Below are 18,593 nucleotides of genomic sequence, written 5' to 3' on the forward strand. Positions count from 1 at the left end.
GTTTAATGTATAACAAACATTCATTCGAGTTTAATACCATGTAAACATTGCGTCTTATTGTTGTTTTTGTTAATTTATTGTTTAGATTCGTCTGCCTTTCAAAGAGTAAAATCGTATAAGTTTCGACCCCATTACGTCGTCGCACATACGCTACCGCTGTCAAGCGGATGCATCCCTGAACTCATCCTCAACTAAAAGCCCTAGATCTACCAAATAACTTTAATGAAGACTGTAAGCGTCTATCTTTTAAGTTTGAAGCGATATAACAATAATTAACGTCTAAATGTACTAAATAGGGACACGGCAGGTATTTCCGTCCATCGTCATAGGGGCTAAAACCAACGAAAGCAACGTACATTTGCTAGAACTCCACTATAGCAGAACGTTTCTCCTGAGCTTACGATTTGGTACGTATGAGTTTTACAAAAAAGCGTCTCTTTTATTGGTTTTCGAGACTATGACGAACAGACGAAAATACCTGCCGTGTCCCTACATAGCTCGTGCGCTCGCGCTTCAAATGTTCCGAAAGGCTAAAGCAGAACCTCTAGGTTTATATCCATAAGAGAATCCTGTGTAACGCTCCCTACAACTTCCAATCATACCCAATCATCATCACTCGCGATGCGTTTTGGCGATCTATCGCTCGTGATGCAATCAACAAGGAATCCGATGAACACTTTATACGCAAAGCAAGAATCCGTGCAGATACGAATAACTGGTGAGTGCCGTTTGCTTCCAATTTGCAGATACTGGTAACTCAGTGATTGGCAAAAGCACGGATGAAAAGGGAAGCCCAAAATGTATGGTTTGGTTCATTGCGTATCGTGTTCTCACGCGTGACGAAGCCACACAAACAAAAGCTGTGGTATTCATAACTGAGCGGCATCTCAAGCGAAAGATGATGCTATGTAGGAATCAGTAACCCTGACCACAGATAACAGATATTGAGGCTGTCATCCGATACGTGTGTAAAGATCTGCAACCGTTAATTCAAATGTATTTCAAATTGGGACCGCGTTTGGCAATCAGAGATGTCCATCTCCTCAGTGTGGTGAAAAGAACTTTTAATACACTCACACGCACCGTTGCATTTGAACGGGAGCGCGCCTCTTACGTTTGAATTCACCACAGCTTTGGAGAAGTGTGTGATAAAAGAAGATCGAACCAAATGAACCGAGCGCACAATCAACAGCAGAACAGTGCAGTGTGGAAAAAGAGCCCTGAAACGCACTGCAGTGAGCGCTGATAAATACGCAGCCGCGCGCACGGCCGTGTATACGCACCGGTGGCATTTCTGTGTGAATATTACTGCTGAGCTAATAGAATTAACCGAGCAGTTCGTAGCGATTTTTTTTATGAAATAATATTGAATGTTCTTAAGTCTTTTGTTTTACAGCTTAATCCATTTGCATGTAAAGCATTATGATTGACCTAATGAATTATTTTCTCACACGGCACTTTTTCGGTCAAACGAAAATAGTATTTAGTTTGCGCAACTAGTTGCAAAAAAATGATTTTTTCAGCACGAGTTGCACGTTTATCCAACGAAGCTTGCCGAGTTGGATAAATACTACGAGTGCTGAAAAAATCGAGTTTTGCAACGAGTTGCACACGCTATTTCTTGCAATGACGAAAAATGGGCTTAAATATGATAAATCTGTACCACAATGGTACAATTTTATTTACTTAACATGAGCAATCTTACCAAAAAATCATGTTGCTGCAGAAAACAAACAGATTCCATATTATTGTGCCATATTATTGTGCCCTATATGTGTGTTCGACAGACCATAAAGCGATAGATAAACCTGCCTTTGGAAAATAGGATGTCATGCCCATAAAATTATTTCATTTATTACGTAACACAAAGAATACACTATTTGAACACTCACCCATGACAATTTAGCTGAATGTGGTCATGTAACTATTGTTTTAATGCTAGTTTTCCATTATAGCACCCAAATGAGTGCTATAATGGATTTTATGCAACCCATTTGAGTTGCATAATGTTCTTTAAATTCAAAAGTTCATCAAAATTCTCATGATACTTCAACATTTCTTCACTTTTTGTGACGTTACACACATTGTGACCCTTCTTAACGCTAATTTAGAAATCTAAACGTTTTTTTGGGTATCGGGCATAAAAGTATCATCGTGTTAGCCTCATGCAAACGAATGCAAAAATTGTAATTTGGTAATCCCAGTGGCATCAGTAAGGTGTCGTACACTAATTACATAAACATTTTTTCAGGGTTTTTCGGACCCCTCCTCCCTTCATATAAGATTTTTCCCACTTAAATGATTTTTCGTTTATACGGAGCGTAAGAAAATGACAGATCCCCCTCCCCTTTAAGTGCTTATGTAATAAGTGTACGGCCCTAATGCCAATAAGAAGAAGATGATATTGGTTTTTCGCTACTTCTTGGTATACTAGAAAGCAAAACAGTTGCTCAGTCTAGGCTAGATAAGTTATAATTCGTCATAAACACTATACTTCATGATAGGCCAGAGCTTACTGATTTTCTAGGGTTCAGGGTCTCCAGTAGCATTGCGAGCAAAGGCGTAGGATTGGCAATCCGGAGATGGCGAGTTCGATTCTCGGTCCGGTCTAGGATGTTTGTTTGTTTGTTTATTAATGACATTTTACACCAGAAAGGTGCATTCGTGTCAGGCAGCGGTCTAGGATGTTTTCAGGTTGGACACCCTGGGCATAGTGTATCCTTATACTTACCACACAAGATACATACTCATGCAATGGCGGGCATAGAAAGCTTTCAATTAATAACTGAGGAAATGCTAATAAAATACTAATTTGAAAAGTAGACCAAGATCCAGTTGGAATGAAGAGCCATTGAAGAAGAAGAAGAAGAAGAAAAAGAAGAAGAAGGTTCCTGATAATCTCTCAGGTAATAAAAATTACGAACACTTTGAATTTAATGATACTTTTTGATGACCGCACGAAACAATACACAATTCGAAGAGGTAGGTGGTAGGTGGTAGGGACACGGCAGGTATTTTCGTCTGTTCGTCATAGTCTCGAAAACCAATAGAAGAGACGCTTTTTTGTAAAACTCATACGTACCAAATTGTAAGCTCAGGAGAATTGTTCTGCTATAGTGGAGTTCTAGCAAATGTACGTTGCTTTTGTTGGTTTTAGCCCCTACGACGATGAACGGAAATACCTGCCGTGTCCCTATTAAAAAGTTGTAGGAATTGCTGTAACCCGAGAAATTTTATTGAAGCCGATACTGAATAAAAGGCGTGTGCCTTTGGGAGATGGCGTAAACCAGGAATATACATAGCGAAACTTTAATCTAAAGTAGCCTCGAATATAAGAAATATGTACCTGCATAAAAGGAGTGCTCCATTTCTTGTCAATACACACAGAAAACGAACATTGATGTAAATAAATATCTTATACTCTCTTCATAAAAATTGATATATTTTATTTAAATTGAGAGTTAAAACTTTCGCATTGAAAATAATATATTTTATTCAATAGTATTTTTCGTCGGGTCTACGTGTGAATTTAAAAGTATGCACTTTTATCGTGAAAACTGTTGTACTTTTAAACGAAGCAAGAAAGAAAACAAAATATTCACCATGCGATGAAAAGAGAGAGCTATATTTTTGTTTTTATTTTCACGAGCCGTGAGCGTGAAACCGACTAGAAAGCTAAAGAAACCCGAAGATAGAAAAAGGAATTTTCTGTGGATTACGGCTTTTTTTCGTAAGTTTAGCAAAAACTTGCTCCCGATAAACATTTCACATTTAAGGTAAGTACGCTTAAAACATTACGATAAATCCTTTACAATGATAAATTTTTTTTCCAGCTTTGAAAAATTCGAAACATTGGAGAACTGAGATGGTGCTTTCACCGGAGCTGGGAATTGGAAATGGAGGTGAAATTTTCTATCCATCACCTTCGACAAACTTTGAAGACCAGGGATTTCAGTCGTTTAGATGGTGTTTTCGTCGGAGCATGGGCGGGTAAGCGGTCCTCCAACATCGTTTGTCAGCAATTCTCCGGTTCATCATAGTTCTTGAAAAATGGTAAGTCTAAAAATCAACCATTATACACATTTTGTCTCTGCTGGTCGATTTTGGATAAATAAATGTTCACCTTGATTTATACACGATTTTCTTAGATATTACATTTTTTTTCATCCATTAAATAGTTTCCCATTCCCTATCTTATTTCCAGGCATTTCGGAGATGATTTCCCATGTTTCCAGAAAACAATATCTATGGCGCCAAGTAAGGCGCAATATTTCCTACATTACGTCCTTGACGAGCGATGTTGAAAGTAGTTTTAGGAGCTGCTACGCAATTGTACATGCTGCATAAAATTATGAAATAAACAAAGCAAAAACCAAGACAAAAACCATTCATTATTTAATAACAACGAAAAAGGAAAGGTCAATGGGTAATGGATTGGAAGGTTCATTCTTTGGACAAACTTTTCTTGCAAAATTATTACACTCTTATTAGCTATGTATGATCATTTCTATTTGACAGTGCTACAATTTTATTCAAAAGTTGAAACTTTTAATTTTCAGAACGGTATTCAACTTTTGTACCATGGTTGACGCAAAAGTTTACGTACTTTTATTTTGAACATTCACACCTCTCTACGAAAAAGAACCAACGCAACTTTTCATTTTTACCAACGGTTTTTTTAATTTCAATAATGATTTTTCTTTCTGTGTAGGAATGGAGTGAGGGGTCTCCAGTTAGCCGCAAGCAAAGGCATAGGATTGCCAATCCGGAGATAACGAGCTCGATTCACGGTCCGGACTAGGATGTTTTCGGGTGGGAAACATTCGAGACTCCCTGGGCCTAGTGTATGCATTGAACATGCCATAAGAGGATAACCAATAGTAAAGTTAACGTTGTCCACTGTATCCGCATGATGATGGAGAGTGTTCTTATCTTTATAATGCATTGGTTCAATTAACTTGTAATCTCTGATGAATTGAATAATATCAATTCTCGGTCCGGCCTAGGATGTTTTCAGAAGACATGACAAAGAAACTTGCAGCCCTTAGGCCTTGGCTGACCTTGGGCACAGTGTTTCCATTGTACTTGCCACACAATTTTCATGCAGTTGGTGGGCAAAAAAAAGCATTTAAATAATAACTGTGCAAATGCTAATGAAACACTAAGTTGAAAAGCATACCAAGAACCATTAAAGAAGAATAAGATAAGTAACAGCTACATTTATTTGATGAAAACGATAGTTTGACTGAATGTATCCATTTTAACATTATTCTTCTATTCATCCAGCGTCTGACCATCTATGGAGTAAAGCTTAAATATTCATTATAATGAAATTAACACTCGAGCACGCGTGATGTTGTATTTTGTACAACATTTATGAAAAATCATCGCACGTGGTACACAGCACGAGCGAGCCTGCATGAGCGTTTCAGGATCGAAAACGTCTTAAGGCTCTATAAACCGTAATCAATTTGATGATGAAGATGATTTTGTTCTCATTCGCACTAATACTAATGCAATTTTAGCCAAAATTCAATATTTCACTGTTATTCATCAACTTACCTCTGTCAACGTATATTCATGGTATTTTTAGATGAATTTTTCACTCACCTAGCAAATTGATTATTAATTATTTGACTAAAAAGCGCTTAAAACTGCTTTTTTCCTAAACAAATTTTCGTATACTAATTGTACACACACCAACTCCGAACGATCGAAACACACCCATACACTTGTTTTGAACATGCACTCAGTTTTTCACTTGTTCTTTTCTCGCCGTTTTCTTGATTTTATCACAACTAAACATAATTCACTACCTAACTTTCACTTTTGTCTTTGATGTTGAACACCAATTTCTTCACTTCATGTCGAAAAACCAACGAAAACTGCTTTAAAAAATTTGAAGTGAGAGACAAATTTGACGGCTGTATTGTGAATGTTGTAAAATTCGGAACACCCAAATTCACTACCGCATTAGGTGAAATAGTGCGCTCAAAATCTCGGCAAAGCAACTTAGAAATATCAAAACAATACATCGAATATGCTAGTCGACACGCAAACAACTTTATGCATATACAAGAAAAGAATGATCATTTCATCGTTGCCAGATTTATTTAATCAAATAATTATTGCAGTTTGTCGAATTAATCAAATTAACCAGAAAAAAAAGAAAAGATTATGTAAGCTTCTGTTGGCAGGGTGGAGAATGGTTGACATTTAATTTAACCGTACCATTCATCCTACCATGCAGTCAAAAAAAAACAAAACTACGGCAGCCGAGCAGCCTCGACCAAGCAGACGACAGCGCATACTTTTACAATTTTCTCCCCCCACAATCAATGTTTTCGTAGAATAATTTCTCAACGTATAATCGGTTTTGGTGGCAAATTTACATTTCATTATTCCTTACTCATTTTACAGATTAGAACTAATAAATCAGTATCTGTGGCTAGCACTCTTTCAAGGCTGCCACAGCCTAATTCATCTCGATTCTGTTCTATTTGCACTGCGCACAAGAAAGTGTGGATGGATGGCACGAAACTCACGCAGTAGCAAACAAACAGTCTGCGGATGAAGAATAAAAAATGACTTAATTTCGCCATACATTAATTTGGGAAACTGTCTCAGTGTGCTCGGTGCACGAAATTTTACCGGATAAAATGTAAATATTCGGAGAATCAAAGTGTTTTACTGTACTTTCCCCCAGAGTGTATGTAATTAAGAGTGGCGACACTGTCAGAATTGGAACAAAATTCATCTGTTATTTCCATACAAAATCGTGTTCCAAACGTGTAGGAGGCCTGTCAAATGCGGCACATGTCGCCACTCTTAATTACATACACTCTGCTTTCCCCAACACTTGTATGTTGAAAACCCAGTGGTGTATGAAGAATTTTAAAATAAGTTTCCATATAAAAAATATTTCATAAATGCTTAAAAGTAAACATTTTGTTGCATCTGGCAACATTATGTAGCAGCTGACAAGCTTTTACCACCCCTTTTCCACCCACCTCAAATTTTCGTCACTTTTTCGTACTAGTTGCCTCACCAATACTAACAAGCTATAACGTCATTAATTTTCAAAACAGAGTTATGGAGCCTTGAGCCTTAAAGATAGCCTCACACCTCGGGAATTTGGTCCACGGATTTTTTCCCCATGCATTTTTGCATATGCGATGTTTTGGAATTCGGACACGGAAAATCAAAGTCCCGGCCCCATTTATGCACGGGGTTCAAAATCCGGCGGAAAATTTTCCCGAGGTGTAAGGTAGCCTTAACGGTTAAAATAAATCATTCGATCTCTACCACATCGCACCAGTTTACTGCTGCGATCTAGGGATCCTATAATGAGAGATATGCGAAAGCGGCCATTGTAAGCCAATCGAGCATTGAGAACTGTCAAAGCGTGAGCCAAATGAACGTTGTTATTGTTGCAGATTGAGACGAGGTTGAGAGGTATTGAGATAGATTTTAAGAAAAATTTCATCGAATAAACAATTTGTTTTACTTTCGCGAGTAGAAGTAATCTAGTTTATGTATCGTGTTTCGCTTATTTGTATTGCACTTTTATTTTAGTGATAATGCTTATTTGAACACTGTTAGTGGACAGACAAACATATTCCAAATTGTTATCAAATGCAAAGTCATATACAAGCTTCAACATTTTGCGCTGCGGCAAGTGCTGGAAGCGTTTGCAAACAAAAGTAACAGCGTTGCTAAATCGTCTGGAAAAGTATTTGCATATCTCTCATTATAGGATCCCTACTGCGATCCTGAAAGAGCGCACATTGGCGTGTACACGGCAGTGAATACGCTGCCGAGCGTGTGCGAGCGTTTTTCTAAGCACAAATTTGGTACACATGCACTGTAGCGTGCAGGCCCCTACACTCACCGGCGTTCGGTAAACTCACCAGCGAAAGAAAGAGTGGGTCGCATAAAGTGTGGTGAGTATTGTTTGTTGGCTCAATTTTTTGCATTTCTCATGCGCTACAGTGCAAACACTGTGGTGAAATGCCATCTCTGTTGGCAATCGATTGGAGATGGCGCAAGGATCATTGTTATTGAAAACGCAGCCCGAATGCGGCTGTCAAATGCAGTGGCTGCGTTCGATGATTATTAATCGGCTGCGTCCGTGTGTACTGCCGCAATCAATTGAGTAGATGGCAATAGTGGGCCAACGTAATTTCAATTCAAAAGTTTACACAGGATTTTCAATAAAATTTGTTCTAGCCTAAATATCTGTTATCTGTGGTACAATCATATTGTTATGACTTTTTTAGAATGTTAGCAATGGTATGGTACCACATTAATATTGACTATGCGGTATTTACATATGGTGGTTTTCATTAGGGTCTGTTCACAAATTACGTAACGCAAAAATCCAAGTTTTTGACCCCCTCCCTCCCCCTCGTAACAAAAAGTAACATTTTTGATACCCCATCCCTACTCCGTATAACGCGTAACTATGAAAATGTTAAAGGCAGATTTTTTTTCCTTTTGTGTGGGTTTTAGTATTTTTTGAACACTGTTAGAATAGGAACGGCACATGATCAAAAATCAAGAATATTAAAAACGCAGCTAGTAGAAACGAAAACAGAATTTGTGACCATGACCTTTCAAATAGTTTAGCGGAGCTGTTCTGTCGAGAAATACAATATTCGCGAACTTTGGCTTGGTTTGAAGGTTTAATCGCTGTATTTTAGAATTGAAAAAAAAACATCAAAATAGCCGGCTTTGAGATAAAAACTAAAAAACTACAAAGACTAGCATGGGACAGTTATGGCTAGTATGATAGTGAAGAGGATAGGTTGCGTATTCATCGTCTTGATCAAAACATGTCAGCAATAATACCTACTTCAATCAGTGATTAAAAAAGCATTCAAAATAATTAATTTTTCGCGTTATGCGTAACATTTGGTAGTACCCCTCGGTACCCACCCCCTCCCCCACTTTTTGGTGTAACAAAGAATAACGAAAGTTGGACCTCCCCCCTCCCCCCAAAAGCGTTACGTAATTTGTGAACAGACCCTTACCAGAAAATAATCTGGGAGGTTTTCCTTACGCACCACAACTGACAAAGCTGACGGTTGTCCCGACACGTCATTCTCACATATTTGGGCAGTTTTCTTTACATACCACAAATCAAATCTGGGTGGTTTTCTTTACCACCACAGATCTCGGTGATGGCGGTTGTCCCGACGCGCCATGTTTGTGATTTTCATTATACTAAATAGATGGTTTTCCTTACCACGAAACAAAATCTGAGTGGTTTTCATTACGCACAATTTTCATGGAAGTTTTGCTCTCGATCCACCATTTTTGTTAATTCGAATTTGAGAGTTGACCGCCATTTTGTAAAAATGAAATATCACTGACTATTTTTCCAACTCATTGCATTACAAAATTTCCCCAACCAAATGATTTCATGCACTTTGAAGGCAGGATCGCCAAATGTGGGAATCGCTTACGGCAATTTTAATGAGCTATCGAGCAGCCATCTTGCATGCACAGGATATCACTTGGGAAATGGGGAACGCCCGCTGAATGTACGCAAGACTTACCTCTGTCGAAATACGTTGTCAACTGATGCGTTGTCAACTGATCAACTGATGAAGACGTTCGAGGTCCGCTGTGCAGCGCTCCCAGTTTCATACAGCGACTGGGCGTGCAAGGGGTAAGATGGCGCCATACCTAAGGCCAATTTACACCTCACAGTTAGTAGGTGGCGGCATCCCTTTTAAGGCTGGAAGGGTCCGACGAGGTCAATGCGAGGTCAATGCGAGGTCAATGGATATGCCGTGCTTTGGGCACATCAAAACCACATGATAGTGGTGTCACTGTGTGTCGGTTGATTTTTGAACGTTGACACTCCTGACAAGTTTTGACGAATTGGTTGATGTCTTTATTCATGGAAGGCCAGACGAACCGGTCGGCAATGAGTCGCCTGGTGGCACGTGTTCCTGGATGGGCCATTCCATGTAGTTGTGCCATAACTTTTGTTCGATGACGTTCTGGAAGGTAAGGACGGATACAATTACCAACTCTGAGACATCAAAGTAGTTAGGCATTGAAACATCTGGAAAACGACAGCGTTCAAGTTTGAGGGAGCTAGACTTTGATGAAAGCAGTTTCTTCTGTTGGCCGAAGAAGGGAACCCCCTCACGAAGAACAAAACAATTCCCTCTCTACACCACGGCAGGCTACTGACTGATACTTCTGCCAGCAGCTGCAAATTGTTCGGCGAGGAGGAGCTTTGGACTAAAGGCTCGGTGTTAGGAGGAGCCAGGACAGTAGCGACGCGTGCACACTAAGGAGGAGTGTTGGAAGAGAGAGCCCTATGCCCAGTATCGGTCATCCAGTGCCGCGGCCTGGATGAAATAACCGAAGCTGCGGACCTGGTGAACGCGCTGAGAGATCAGTGCAACGTCCAACTCCAGGAATCCGAGATTCGGTTACGTAATAGCTTTGCTGGGATGCAGGTTGCCACATTCCAAGTGCAACCAAGAAGGTACTAGATAAGGCTAAGCTGAAGGTGGGCTAGTCGGTATGCTCGTTGAACATAATCCAGCCACCTCGGTCCTGCTATAGGTGCCTCGGCTACGGTCATAAATCCTTTGACTGTCGGAGTCCCGATCGTAGTAAGCTATGCCGCAGGTGCGGAGCTGAAGGCCACAAAGCTCGCACCTGTCAGGCCGCACCGAGGTGACTGATCTGTCCCCCTAATACAGACAACAGACACCTCACCGGTGCACAGGCCTGTCCGGCCTCTAGAAGGGTCCAGACATGCAAGTAACACAGCTAAACTTAAACCACTGCGAGGCAGCCCAAGCGCTGCTACAACAGTCGGTTACTGAGTGTAAAGCTGATGTTGCCTTGCTGTCCGACCCATATCGCATCCCTGCTGGAAACGGCAGTTGGGTTGCTGACAAGTCCGGATCGGTGGCAATCTGGACTTGCGGGCGGTTCCCCATTCAGGAGATAATATCATCTCCTAACGATGAGGGTTTCGTAATAGCAAAGGTGAACGGAGAGATTCACCAGACTGGCCTGATACACCGTATGGGTCGGTTGACGTGGTCCCGTTAGTGACTATCGAAGAGCTTATCGAAACCGCAAGAGGTTTTAAGCTCAATAAGGCGCCGGGTCCGGGTGGTATTCCGAACCTGGCCCTTAAACACCCGATAAGATATGTTCAGGAGCTGCCTCCAACGTTGTCTGGATGAAGGAAACTTTCCAGATCGTTGGAAACGACAGAAATTGGTGCTATTGCCCAAGCCTGGGAAATCCCCGGGAGAACCTTCGGCATACAGACCGATTTGCCTCCTCGACGGAGCTGGTAAGCTGCAGATTGTCGACCTATACCGAGCGTACTGGTAGGCTATCAAACAACCAGTATGGCTTCCGTAAAGGTCGTTCCACCGTCGAAGCAATTCGATCGGTAACGGATACGGCCAAGATAGCGAGAGGTTTGAACAGGCGAGGTATTAGATACTGCGCATTGATTACACTTGATGTAAAAAATGCGTTTAACAATGCTAACTGGGTAGCTATTGCTGACTCCCTGCGCCGATTGAGAGTTCCGGATTACCTGTGCAGGATACTGAAAAGTTATTTTCAGAATAGGGTGCTGATATACGACACGGAGGCTGGTCAAAAGTCGATCGTAGTGTCTGCGGGTGTTCCACAGGGGTCGATCCTCGGACCGGTTCTGTGAAATATTATGTACGACGGAGTATTACGCTTAAGTCTCCCGGCCGGTGTGAAAATAGAAGGCTTCGCAGATGACGTAATGCTAGAGCTAACAGGAGACACTCTCGACGAAGTCGAACTGAAGGCTTCATACGCGATTGGCAGAGTGGAGGAATGGCTCAACTCGAGGCGGTTGTCCCTTGCACACCACAAGACGGAAGTCGTGGTGGTGCATGACCGTCATGAGTTGCAGCATGCGAGGATAAGAGTAGGGACCTGCACAGTTAACTCCGTGAGGTCTCTTAAGCATCTGGGCGTGATGATCGACGATAAGCTCAATTTTACGATTTATTTATTTATTATCAGACTAAAGCCGGAGTGGCCTGTGCTGCACATAAAAGTCTTCTCCATTCAGCTCGGTCCATGGCTGTACTTCGCCAACCACGCAGTCTGCGACCCTCCGCAGATCGTCCTCCACCTGATCGATCCACCTTGCCCGCTGTGCACCTCGCCTTCTTGTTCCCGTCCGATCGTTGTCGAGAACCATTTTCACCGGATTACTGGCCGACATTCTGGCTACGTGCCCAGCCCACCGCAGTCTTCCGATTTTCGCGGTGTGAACGATGGATGGTTCTCCCAACAGCTGATGCAACTTACATTGACCTCTCTTGAGCCTCTTCCTATCATGTGCTTCTTCTTCGACGTGTTGATGACTAATTCAATCCGTTTAGCTTCGCTTTTTAGTCTGATGTAGGCTTCCTCCATCCTCTCAAAGTTACGTGCCATGATATCAATGTCGTCGGCGAAACCAAATAACTGGACGGACTTCGTGAAAATCGTACCACTCGTGTCAATCTCTGCCTTTCGTATTACTCCCTCCAAAGCGATGTTGAATAGCAGACACGAAAGACCATCACCTTGCCGTAACCCTCTGCGGGTTTCGAAGGGACTCGAGAATGCCCCTGAAACTCGAACTACGCACATCACCCGATCCATCGTCGCCTTGATCAACCGTATCAGTTTATCGAAATCCGTTTTCGTGCATTAGCTGCCATAGCTGGTCCCGATCGATTGTATCATATGCGGCTTTGAAGTCGATAAATAGATGATGTGTGGGCACGTTGTATTCGCGGCATTTCTGCAATACCTGACGTATGGCGAACACCTGGTCTGTGGTAGAGCGTTCACCCATAAATCCCGCCTGGTACTGCCCCACGAACTCTCTTGCAATTGGTGTTAGTCGGCGGCATAAAATTTGGGAGAGTACCTTGTAGGCGGCGTTCAGCAATGTGATTGCGCGCTAGTTGCTACAATCCAGCTTATCGCCCTTTTTGTAGATGGGACACACGACACCTTCCATCCACTCCTGCGGCAGAACCTCATCCTCCAAAACCTTGGTAATCACCCAGTGCAGCGCTCTAGCCAGTGCCTCACCACCGTGTTTAAACAGCTCTCCTGGTAGTTGGTCAACTCCAGGGGCTTTGTTGTTTTTCAGCCGGCCGATCTCCTCCTGGATTTCCTGGAGATTCGGAGCCGGAAGTCGCATGTCCTGCGCTCGTGCTCCTAGGTTCATTACCATACCGCCACCGTTGTCTGCCATATCGCCATTCAGCTGCTCTTCGTAGTGCTGCTGCCACCTTTGGATCACCTAACGCTCGTTTGTAAGAAGGTTCCCGTTTATGTCCTTACACATATCGGGCTGTGGCACGTGGCCCTTACGTGAACGGTTCAACTTCTCATAGAACTTTCGTGCGTTATTAGCGCGGTACAGTTCCTCCGTCTCTTCACGGTCTTGATCTTCCTGCTGGCGCTTTTTCCTCCGGAAAATCGAGTTTTGTCTGTTCCGCGCCCGTTTGTATCGTGCCTCGTTCGCCCTCGTGCGGTGTTGCAGCAATCTCGCCCATGCTGCATGCTTCTCCTCAACTAACTGCTCACATTCGCCGTCATACCAGTCGTTTCTTTGATCCGGAGCCACCGTGCCTAGTGCAGCGGTTGCGGTGCTTCCAATGGCGGATCAAATATCTCTCCAGCCATCTTCAAGAGATGCTGCGCCTAGCTGCTCTTCCGTTGGGAGTGCCCCTTCCAGCTGCTGCGCGTAGTCTTGGGCTAGTCTACCGTCTTGTAGCCGCCCAATGTTTAGCCGTGGCGGACGACTCCGACGCGTGTTGATCACCGTCGAGAGTTTTGAGCGCAGGCATACTGCAACGAGGTAGTGGTCGGATTCAATATTCGCACTGCGGTGCGTACGTTCGTGATGTCGGAGAAGAATTTGCCGTCGATTAGAACGTGGTCGATTTGGTTTTCCGTTACTTGATTAGGTGATTTCCATGTGGCCTTGTGGATATTCTTGCGGGGGAAGAAAGTGCTTCGAACTACCATTCCGTGGGAGGCTGCAAAGTTTATGCATCGTTGGCCGTTGTCGTTCGATACGGTATGCAGACTATCCGGTCCGATGACCGGTCTATACATTTCCTCCCTTCCTACCTGAGCGTTCATGTCACCGATGACGATTTTGACGTCCCGCAGTAGGCATCCATCGTATATCTGCTCCAGCTGCGCATAGAACGCTTCTTTCTCGTCGTCGGATCTCCCTTCGTGTGGGCAGTGCACGTTGATGATGCTATAGTTGAAGAAACGGCCTTTTATCCTCAGCTTGCACATCCTTGCGTTGATTGGCTGCCACCCAATCACGCGTTGGCGCATCTTTCCCAGCACGATGAAGCCGGTTCCCAGCTCGTTGGTGGTGCCACAGCTTTGGTAGAAGGTAGCCGCTCGATGCCCGCTTTTCCACACTTTCTGTCCTGTCCAGCAGATTTCCTGCAGCGCTACGACATCGAAGGTGCGGGGATGTAATTCATCGTAGATTATCCTGTCGCAACCTGCGAAGCCTAGCGACTTGCAGTTCCATGTTCCAAGCTTCCAATCGTGATCCTTTATTCGTCGCCTAGGTCGTTGCCGATTGTATCGAGTCGTATTATCTTCTATGTCGTTCGTAATAGTTGTTTTTAAAGGCGGCTTATTGGGCCTGCGAGAACCTCCTGTCTCGTCGGAGGGCCGTCGTGTCAGGGCTGTTTAGCGTCTCACGAACGATGTCCAACAGATCGGCGGTGCATAGTCAAGTGCGTAGGTCGATAGCGGGGGTAGCATTGTCTATCATCCGCTATGGCGACCGGCATGGGCCGTAGCACTAAAGGCCGAGTACAATGTAAAGAAACTGATTAGAGTATACCGGCTTATGTGTCTACGTGTCGCGAGCGCATATCGCACCATATCATATGAGGCGGTGTGCGTTATAGCTGGGATGATGCCGATAGGCATACTCCTAGAGGAAGATGTGGAGTGCTACAACGGAGGGGACTCGGTGGAAGTGCGACGTGTCAAGAGAGCAGCCTCGCTGCTCAAATGTCAAAGAGCCTGGGACGCCGCAGTCAAAGGTCGTTGGACCCACAGACTGATTCCGGATGTGTCCAACTGGGTCGATAGAAAACATGGTCAGGTCAACTTCCACCTAACACAGGTGTTGTCTGAACATAGTTGCTTTAAAAAATTCCTACACAGGTTTGGCTTCGCAGAATCTGCGGAGTATCCAGAATGTGTAGGTGAGGTAGAGTCGGCAGAGCATGTGATGTTCGCATGCCCGCGATTCGAGGTATAACGCAATGCCATGCTGCTTGTTAGCGGTATGGATACAACCCCGGACAACCTCGTCGAGAGGATGTGCCGGGAGGAAGTTATATGGAATGCGGTGAACACAGCATCTCAACAGATTATGTCGAAACTGCAGCGGTGGTGGCGTCTTGAACAAAACCAACGAATGCAATAATGGCACCTGTGATGCAGTGAACACTTTGCCCACCCCGATAAACAACATGTCGCGGGTGGGCTGCGGGGACCTCCGTATGTAGATATAGAGATCATTGCGGTTCATGCGCGGTGGTTGTTGTCGGGGTGCTCGTCTCCAACGTGAGATTATGATACGGACCGCTAAGTTACTATCATAGCTTGCGATCGACGGGTGGTGAGGTTACCACCCTTGAAGTCGATGAATATTAACGTCAAGTGCGTTAGCATAGGCGTGAGCGTTCTCAATAGTCCCCCCCTGATGTATTGCTTAATTGCAGGCCGGGGGTACGGACTGGCGAAAGGGTTTTGGTTTTAGTGGGTAACATACCCATCCCCACCAGAGCTTAAAATATTCATCTTCATGAAGCAACTTCGGTCCGAATTTTGACAAACATCGCATGAATATTCGAAACTTAGAATTACATAGTCAGACGACTACACCACGAAATTATTCATTCGACTGTCGCTGAATGTGTTTACTATGTGCAGAAAAAAACATAATTAGCATTGTTTATGTTGATGTTCACCGCTGAAAGTGATAAATCTCTTTACTCATTTGAAACGTGTTCAGATTTCAGATAATTTATCAATTTGTAAAATGTGCATAAATATTCAATGACTAATATTAAAGTGAATATTGACTGTCCAGGGCCGACTATGAATGTGTCGGAAGTGAACTGACAAATGAAGAAAAATGGACTTCACTAAAAAATTTCGATTATTTTACACTCTGATCCCCACACTACCTAAGTTAACCTCCCCAGGTGTCTGGATGCAGATTTCCGTTTACCCTTGCTCAAAAAAAAAAAAAATGTGTCGTCGCATGTCTAATCACTACACATTAAATGCACATATTTTCAGACTGGGGCTCTCGGAAGGAAATCTCCGTGTTTGCGGCAAAGATTATCAGGACATCGAACCTTTTTCCCGCAAGTCTTTCGGTTGCCCAAAATTAACACTATGTATAAGAATTGTTACCCGCTAGCTACACTGAAGCTAGGATGGGGAGACAAAAACAGGGTCGTTTACCTTCTCTTGCCACTACACACCCACAACCGAACTTACCTGCAGCAGGAGTTATACACGCACGTGTGTATCACGACACGTGCCCACCGGCGTGCTATGGTGGGACGATCGGCAAACTGGGTCGTATTCAATATGCTCAAAAGCTGATCAAGCAGTGTATTCACCCTGGATCCCAACAAGCGAGGACTGGCGGCTCCTTTATGAGCCCGAAAACGAGGTGAAATTACAAAATATAGTGAAAAAGACTAATCAATCAAGGCCTACACACTTAAAATAGATCGCAGAATTCTGTGATTTTTTTTACCGAAATCGATCTGTAAACGGACATTTTACAGATATTTCTGTGAAATTTGAAAAATTTAAAAATAACGGAACAAAATTCACCGATCGTTCGGTGACAAGGGCAAGCTACCGAAAATCTGTGAAATCATTACAGAAAGTTCGGTAAAAATGACAATTGTCATGGATTTATGCGATTTTTACAGTACTTCTGTAAAATCGTTGCTGTCAAACATTTGTCGGCCATATTGAAAGTAACTTCGAACGCCAGAAGTTTGTCGTAACATTTATTCAAAGTGTTGGAAAATGGAGGAAGTGTCGGAGAAAATTATGGAATATGGACGATAGGCTGGTCGGTATTTTCCGTAAGTACGAAAAAAAAACAACTATAAACTTTGTTATTTTCAGTCGATTCCGTGTTTTTTCTGCCGGGTCAGCGTTCCCGGTTATATCACCGGACTGCATCGACACATGAACCATCATGTGTCAACAAACCATTGCCGACCCGCAGACACGTTTTTTGACTGCACATTTCCTAAATGCAATATGCGCTATTGCAAATTCCACTCCCTTAAAAGGCATATTCTGGAAAAACATCCCATCAAACGTACCCAGCCAAAGTATTTGCTCGAAGCAGAACAATTGCCTGCACAAAATTGTCTGCCACATGAAAACATAAATTTCGACGAAAATGGACAAGAAAATGATGCCATTCTTCCTAATTCGACTACCAAACTTAATTTGGACGAGATCCGGAAAATAATTGGTTTGAGCATTTGCCGTCTATCTAGCGACGTCAGTTTGCCTCAAACAAAAATATCCGAGGTTATTAAGTTTTGCGACACCACGATTCAGCACGTCACCGAGTATTTGGAGAACCAGGTTCTTGAATTTTTGAATATTCATAGTCCTCAAATTCTTGACAATGAACTAATCGATCTGCGAAACAGTTTTCATCTTGATCTGTTTTCAAACGTTAACACGCTTCAAAAACAAAACGAGTTTTTGAACAAATTAAGCGTATCAGCCCCAACTCCGCGAGATATTTTGTTGAGTCGTCGTCAAGATGTGCGACACGTCGATTCGCTTCCGAAGAAGGTGTTGGTCAATGAAACTGGATCGTATATCAGTATCATTGATACGCTAAAATTCTTATTCCGATACCCCTACAACAGAAAACTTTTGTTGAAATCGGATGAAGCTGATACTCCATGTGTTACCGAATACAGTTCATTTAAATCAGGTGAGCTGTTCAATAGAAGCGAATTCTTTCGAGAGAATCCTAACTGTGTGCGTCTTAGCCTATACCAAGACGATGTCGAACTGGGAAATGCTTTCAGCTCAGAAGCCGGAATAATCAAAGTTTGCAATTTCAGTTTCAAAATACAAAACTTCCCAGAAAATGGAACAGTTCTTCAAAAACTGTATTCCCATTGCTATTCTTCAATTCAATCGACATAAAAAAAAACACGGATTCCAGAAAATACTTCAACCACTCATTTCTGATTTGAAAAAACTCGAATATGGCCTTATACTATATTATGGAAGTCAAGAATTTCATCTAAAAGCAGTGGTCACAATGTTCTGTGGTGACACTCTAGCTGTACACGATGTTTTTGGGCTACTTGGACCAAGCGCGAACTACTTTTGTCGGATTTGCCAAATTTCCAGGGACGAATTCCACAGCAACCCGTCGAGTGAGTCTGATCTGCGGACTAGAGAATGGTACGACAAACACCTTGAAGCTGTGCAGAGCA

The 18,593-nt window shown here is 42.9% G+C and overlaps 1 long non-coding RNA gene across 1 annotated transcript; it reads left to right on the forward strand.

The window, feature by feature from the left end:
• Positions 1-3,641: 3,641 nt before the first annotated feature.
• On the forward strand, positions 3,642-4,371 carry LOC134202735 (uncharacterized). Its single transcript, XR_009977320.1, has 3 exons — positions 3,642-3,776; positions 3,834-4,053; positions 4,205-4,371. It is a non-coding gene; the product is annotated as an uncharacterized LOC134202735 (long non-coding RNA).
• The last annotated feature ends 14,222 nt before the right edge of the window (positions 4,372-18,593 follow it).

The sequence above is a fragment of the Armigeres subalbatus genome, unplaced genomic scaffold, assembly GCF_024139115.2.
Source record: "Armigeres subalbatus isolate Guangzhou_Male unplaced genomic scaffold, GZ_Asu_2 Contig1383, whole genome shotgun sequence".
Taxonomy (NCBI): Eukaryota; Metazoa; Arthropoda; class Insecta; order Diptera; family Culicidae; genus Armigeres; species Armigeres subalbatus.